Genomic DNA, 6709 nt, shown 5'->3' with positions numbered 1-6709 from the left:
CCCCTAGAAAGATTGAGATGGACGAGGTAAAAAACTACCTTTCATGTAGATATATGTCATCAGTCGAAGCATCTTGGCGGATATTTGTATTTCCAATACACCATAGGGAACCATATGTGCATCGGTTATTTTTCATCTAGAGGATGAGCATGAGGTAATATTTCGAGATAATGAGGCTCTGCCTCAAATAATTGGTAGGTTCCGACCAGATTCAAGCATGTTTGTCCAGTGGTTACTAAATAATCAACGAGATGTGACGGGTAGAGACCTTACCTATGTACGATATCCAATAAGGCATCGTTGGGACAATGCTGGAAAGTTCTGGGTTGCTCGAATACAAAAGATTGATGTTGTTGGACGTAACGTATGGTGTATGCTCATTGTGCGAATGGTGAACGGTTTTATATGCGTCTCTTACTCAATCATGTTGTTGATGCAAAATCTTTTGAGGAAATCCGAACGGTTAATGGAATAGTTTACCCACATACAAAGAGGCTTGCTTTCACAGGGGTCTCTTCACTACAAGAAATTTGGCTTTTACCTACCCATTGTAAAGGTAGGTAAAAATATTTTATTAGTAGTTGAAGAGTTTTACCTACTAATACAACATTGGTAGCGATTGGTAGGTAAAAATTGGTGGAGAAAGAGTTTTTAGCTACACTTGTACATATTGGTAGGTAAATTACAATGTGGACCCCACTTTTCCAAATCATTATGGATGAGTCATCAGTGACATGTCACTAGTGAACTTGACCGGGATATTTCCACATGGAAACAAAAGAGTGGTACACCTGGCACCCACAAAAGTGAGCCATGTGGCACCTCACCAATGATCCATCTGGCACGACAAGAGTGGCCTAGAAAAAATCAATGCGATTGCCAGGAATTAGGCTATGGTGACTAATTATTTTGTTTCAATTAACCTTAAAGTTATATATTGACAAAATAAACATACACATAAATTGTTTTATTGATATGTAACACGAAAATATTTATTGATACGTGAAGCATACAAGTGCACCGAATAAAATTTACAGATTCATAACAAAATTTCTACAAATCAATCCTTAAATTCTCTTTGGTCACCCTCTTCGTGAACCGGACCTGTAAGTCATCCTCGATATTTAAGATAACTTTGAGCATCCTATACATCAAGAGGATTTTCCATCATGACTCCTGCAAGGATATCAAAATTAAATATCATTACTCATACTTCCTGCATTGTAAATTTATAAAGAAAAAGAGGCAAATAAACGTCATCATCAAAGCACAATTGAGAGGACGCCTCCAAGTTAATCAATCATAGTCTATAATGAAAAATTTACCCGCACGCTTTTACCATTTGATGTATGAGAGTGACTTCTTTTATCTTCGAAATAACATAAATTCTTCGTGCATTTGTTACTCCAAATATAGCCTTTGTTTCTAGATGAACAAAATCAGTACTCACTGCCGCATGAATAAGATACCATTGTAATTTATAAAGTGAGAGTTAACAAGTATTATAGGTTAGGTTAGATGCACATGCTAATTGCATACATATAAATCTCTTTTTATCCATATGAACATATAAAATATACAAGAGAAAGAATCAAGAATCAAGAATGTGTGACAGACCTGGAAAAGGCATGAGATCCATTTTGGCAGGAAATAGAGACTATTACGCTCATCATATTAGTCTAGACAAATATGCCCTCTTACTGATGAAAACAACCCACGTTTGTTAGCGGATTTTATGCCACTCATAACGTGCACTAACAGTTATCTTTAGTCATTTACTCCTTTTTGCGTGTAAATAAATATCTCTTTAAAAAATAGCTAATTTACCTTGAAATCAAATAAATTTAGAAGAATTTTCTTAACTAAAAAAATTATATATAACTAATTTTTAAACAAATCCTAATAATTTTATTGCGTAAGTATACATTTCGTTCCTTTAAAAAAGTCAAGCTATTTTAATATTTGTTAAAATATATTAATTTGTCCTGTCATATATATATATATTAATATGTGTTGTATAGAATATTCTTAAATTATATTAAACTGTGGTACATATGTTCAATTTTGAGAATCATCATTTTAATTCAGCAATAACTTTTTTAGATATTACCTTTCAATTAATCACTACTAAGACTATTTTGCTTGTCATGTTTATATTCATATATATATTAGTATAGAATACAAATTTATAAAACTAATTTTTGAATACTTTCTTTTGTAAAATAATTTTCTTTATCAATATTTTTAAATTTTAGGTACATAGAATAAGTGAACTTGTGAATTCATGATGTGACTAATAAATTATAAACATAATTAATAATATTACATGTAAATGGGACAAAAAGTATTAAGGTAGAATTCCATAAATACTAGAACAAAACAAAATTATGTCAATGTAGTTGTGTTTCAAATAAAAGTAAATATTATATTAATAAATGGAATGTACTAAATTTAATAAATTTGTTTTTTAGAGAGGACATTATCCACCATTTTGCAACATTGGAAAAATAAGAACATCAAAATTAAAAAATATAGTACATATTAAAGAAAAGCATTTACTCCAAAGGAATGACACGTAATGTCCAGATCAGTGGTTCTGGCATTTATTTCTGTTCTACACCATTTTATGTGTAAGTGAGTTTACCATTTGACTTTTACCCACAATTATATTCTAGGATTATAAATTTGTAGATAAAAGTGGGTTTTAGGTACCAATAGATATTGGTAGCTGAATTATGCGTAGGTAAAACTCTAATTTCTTGCAATATTAGAATCTGATAAGGAATGGCACGTTGCTTAAGATGATACTTCAAATTTTGCGACATCAGCAAAACTAAGGAATTTTTTTGAGACTATGATGCTTTATTGTGAAGTTAGCAATGCATTCACGTTATGGGATAAACACTGGATTACTCTACCAGATAATGTGGAATATACACACAGAAAAATGTTAAACTTCCCCTCACTTGTAATGGCTGATTGTGATAAACAAATAATTTCCCTTGGAGCAATTAATGCCTTACTCAAACAACATGGTAAATCATTATAAGACTATCCCAGACTATCATAACTAAATATAACATCTACATCTAAGTTTAGAAATCAGCTCATGTTGGAGGAAATGTTGTACGATCGTCACGCGCTTGGAATTGAAGCTGTTAAATGATATGCAATGCTTGATATTTAACAAAGTGATCCACTCTGTTACTCTTGGAAGGGGCAGTTTTTATTTCGCCTATGGGCACACGAAAAACGTTCTTATGGTCGACAATCATCTGCAGACTTAGAAATGAAGGCATCATAGTATTGGCAGTGGCATCATCAGGGATTGCTTCTCCACTAATAGAAGGTGGAAGAACAGCATACTCCCGCTTTAGAATACCCATAGACGTAAATGAGACAAATACTTATGAAATTAAAAAAAACGCATCTAGCTGAACTAATATGCAAAGCCAACCTAATCATTTGGGACGAGGCCCCTATGACCCACCGCTTTGTGTTTGAGGTTGTGGACCGAAGCTTTCGTGACAACCGATGCACTGTCAATCCTAATGCTGACTCTATACCCTTTAGCGGAGTCACCGTGGTGCTAGGTGGAGATTTTAGGCAAACCCTTCATGTCGTGCCAAAACAGGGGCATGAAGGTATTGTCTCGGCCAATATAAGCAGATCATATATATGGAAAAAGGGCAAAGTGTTCACTCTTGGGTGGAGAATATGCGTGTGGAAAAAGATGTGCCCCCCATCACTGTTAATGGCGATGTTGTTAACTTCAAAGACTGGATATTAAAATTGGGTAATGGTGTGCAACAAACCTACGAACTCGGTGATGATGGCGATGACTCTTCATGGATCAATATCCCAAAGGAGGTATGACAACTCCCTATATATTACAAGATAGCTTTCATATACTACAACTATATGCAGATATTTTTAATTTAACGGGTTATTTGCTTCATGTCAATTCCTTTTTTGTCTCCATGCCATGTCTAAAATAGAAAATGGAAAATTAGATGTGGCTTTGGTAACATATTTAAAAATAGTGTTTTTGGTTTGTTAAATAATATTCATCTACAATTTTCATATTTTTTACCAAAAACTTGTTGGATCTGATAATATAATTTCAGAATAGATGTTAAATTGTTGATGGAATCCAGCAAACCAATTGTAGCTTAATATTTATGTACAACTCATTTGTCTTCAACAGCTTGCAGCTTTAGTGTTGTGAAAAGTCATGAGATTTTAGGCCTTTATTCCTTAGGCTACCATATATGCAGAACTAAACTATGCTTGTACACCTGGTTGCTGAATATTTGTGACATTCACTTCTACGCTATTTTTTCAACCTCTGTACTGTTTCAGTTACAACGAGGAATTGATAAATGGTTTACAAACCTGATATATCTAGGACCAGTTTCTATTACCTTAATGTAACTTACAAGTTGTTCCTGTTTATAATGATTATATACAATCAATTTTGTTCTTGGGTTCTACTGGTTAAAGGATTATAAGTACAGATTATTAAAAATTATCTCTGGAAGTGGAGTTTTCTTTTATTATATGATCCAATTACATAATTAATACATCAAATTTGATAATTCAAGCAAAACTGTTTCATAAGTTGAAATGATTGTAAATACCACATGCTAAATGCAAAATGTAATTATTATGCATATATACTTCACTTGTTTAATTACCACATTTTGTATTTTGACCCTCATGTCTTGTCACAATTATATAATATGTTACTTACACATACTTGGTTAGGAGATGTTTTACAAATGTATCTCTGCAGTTTAGTTTAAAATATATAAAGCCCACAAATCTGAGGTTCTCAATTGATAATTCTTACGGTTGTTAAGCTAACTATCAACTCATGTTAGCAAGTTGTCTAATATTGACGGGCCCTGGTATTTTACACAAGTTCAAGGCAATATATTTATGCATGCCTCATTTTTCTACAATAGTTATGATGTTTTGACAATCCCTGAGATTTTAGGCCTTTTTAACTAAGGCTTCAAAATATGCTTATACAACTAAAACTATGCTTCCTTATTCGGTTGCCAAATTATCTAGCAACAAACCCCATCGTTTATTATAATTGTAGACACGACCAACATGTTGGCAACATTATAGTAGGCTAGCCAAGATGCAACTGCTCGCTAAGACTATACCTGGCGTCCAGTTGCAGGTTACCTATTTTGGCGACCCGGTGAAAGCAATTGTTGATGAGATCTATGCAGCCCTCAACCACAAACATGACTCCCTTGAGTACCTACGTGACAGAGCCATTATGACACCTCTGAATGAGTATGTGGACAAAATCAATTGAGAGGTGTTTGATAGGTTGCCAGGACAGTCTAGGGTGTATAAAAGCCCTGATACAATCTGCAAGGGCTCTTCCACTAACGCTAGTGATGGGGTCATATATCCCCCAGAATACCTAAACTCTCCAAAATTCAACGGTGTTCCCAATCATGAGCTTGAGGTAAAAGCAGGGGCCCCCATAATGCTTCTACGCAATCTCAACCCGAAGAAAGGATTGTAGAACGGCACCCGGCTAATTATTACTCAATGCTACCCATTTATCATAGAAGCTTTAATTATAACCAGCAACAAAATAGGTGAAAAGACTTATATACTGAAGATATGCATGTCATCGGCCGACAAAACAATGCCCTTTCTCCTAAAAAGATTTTTTTTCCAATTTTCATCTATTACACCATGACTATCAATAAAAATCAAGGACAAACAGTTAAAAATATAGGTCTTTATTTGCCCAAACCAGTATTTTGCCATGGGAAGCTCTATGTTGTGGTGTCAAGGGTGACCTCGCCAGCCGGTGTGAACATTGTCTATTTTACCTAGTTAATGAATTAAAACATAAGCCTCAATGTTCTCATAACTTAGTTGGTTACGAACTTGAGTTAAGTTACTTGTGGCAAATGGTTCACATCCCGTTAACATTTTTTTATGAAAGACTCACTAATTAGGTTCAGAAACATATTCGTAAGATTTCTAATAAATTGGTTTAGTAGTTGAGGTTCGATAGCTAATAAATTTGCTGGGGAGTTAGGCTTGTAAGGAATGTTGGAGTTTAATATATATAAAAGAACATTGCTCTCTCTATTTTTCTTTTTATCCGTCTCTTTAATTTTTTGTACACACTTCTAAGTTTTTGACCGCATTGTTAAAATAATAATTTTTAAAATTTTATTTTTGTAAATTAAAATTTTAGGTGCATACTTTTATTCACATTTATATATATATTATTATTTTAACTACGAGATTAAAGAACTTCAGTGTGTATAAAAAATAATAAATAAAACAAAATATACAGAGTATTGTCATATCAGGCTTCAAAAATTTGAAACCATATATTGCTAACCGGCTTTTTGAAATCGGGGCACACAATTGAAATTGTCAATTACAAATTAAAATTCTAAAATTGTATTAATTTATCATTGAATGTGTACTTGTTGCACCCGCTAACCATGATACCCCAAGATGAAAAAAAGTAGCATAGCATGTAACAAAAACCATCCAAGATTGGGTTTTCGATTTCAGACGGCTCGGTTTATTTCGCAGGTTGATCAATTTTTTGTCCCTCTACAAAGGATGGTTTAAAAATTATATTTTCTAAAACATTTAATTCTATATTTATTTAACTATTATTTTTTGTTTTCCTTCCTCCATTGAATGATATGTT

General features: G+C 33.2%; 1 long non-coding RNA gene across 1 annotated transcript; it reads right to left on the bottom strand.

Moving 5' to 3' along the window:
- Positions 1-968: 968 nt before the first annotated feature.
- On the bottom strand, positions 969-1680 carry LOC141724050 (uncharacterized). The gene is made up of 3 exons (XR_012576460.1): positions 1618-1680; positions 1326-1449; positions 969-1176 (listed from the first exon to the last, which is right to left on the bottom strand). It is a non-coding gene; the product is annotated as an uncharacterized LOC141724050 (long non-coding RNA).
- Between the last annotated feature and the right edge of the window lie 5029 nt (positions 1681-6709).

This window comes from Apium graveolens, chromosome 5, assembly GCF_009905375.1.
Source record: "Apium graveolens cultivar Ventura chromosome 5, ASM990537v1, whole genome shotgun sequence".
In the NCBI taxonomy this organism is placed as follows: domain Eukaryota; kingdom Viridiplantae; phylum Streptophyta; class Magnoliopsida; order Apiales; family Apiaceae; genus Apium; species Apium graveolens.
The sequence above is the reverse complement of the archived record's forward strand: the minus strand, read 5'-3'. Positions and strand labels throughout refer to the sequence as shown.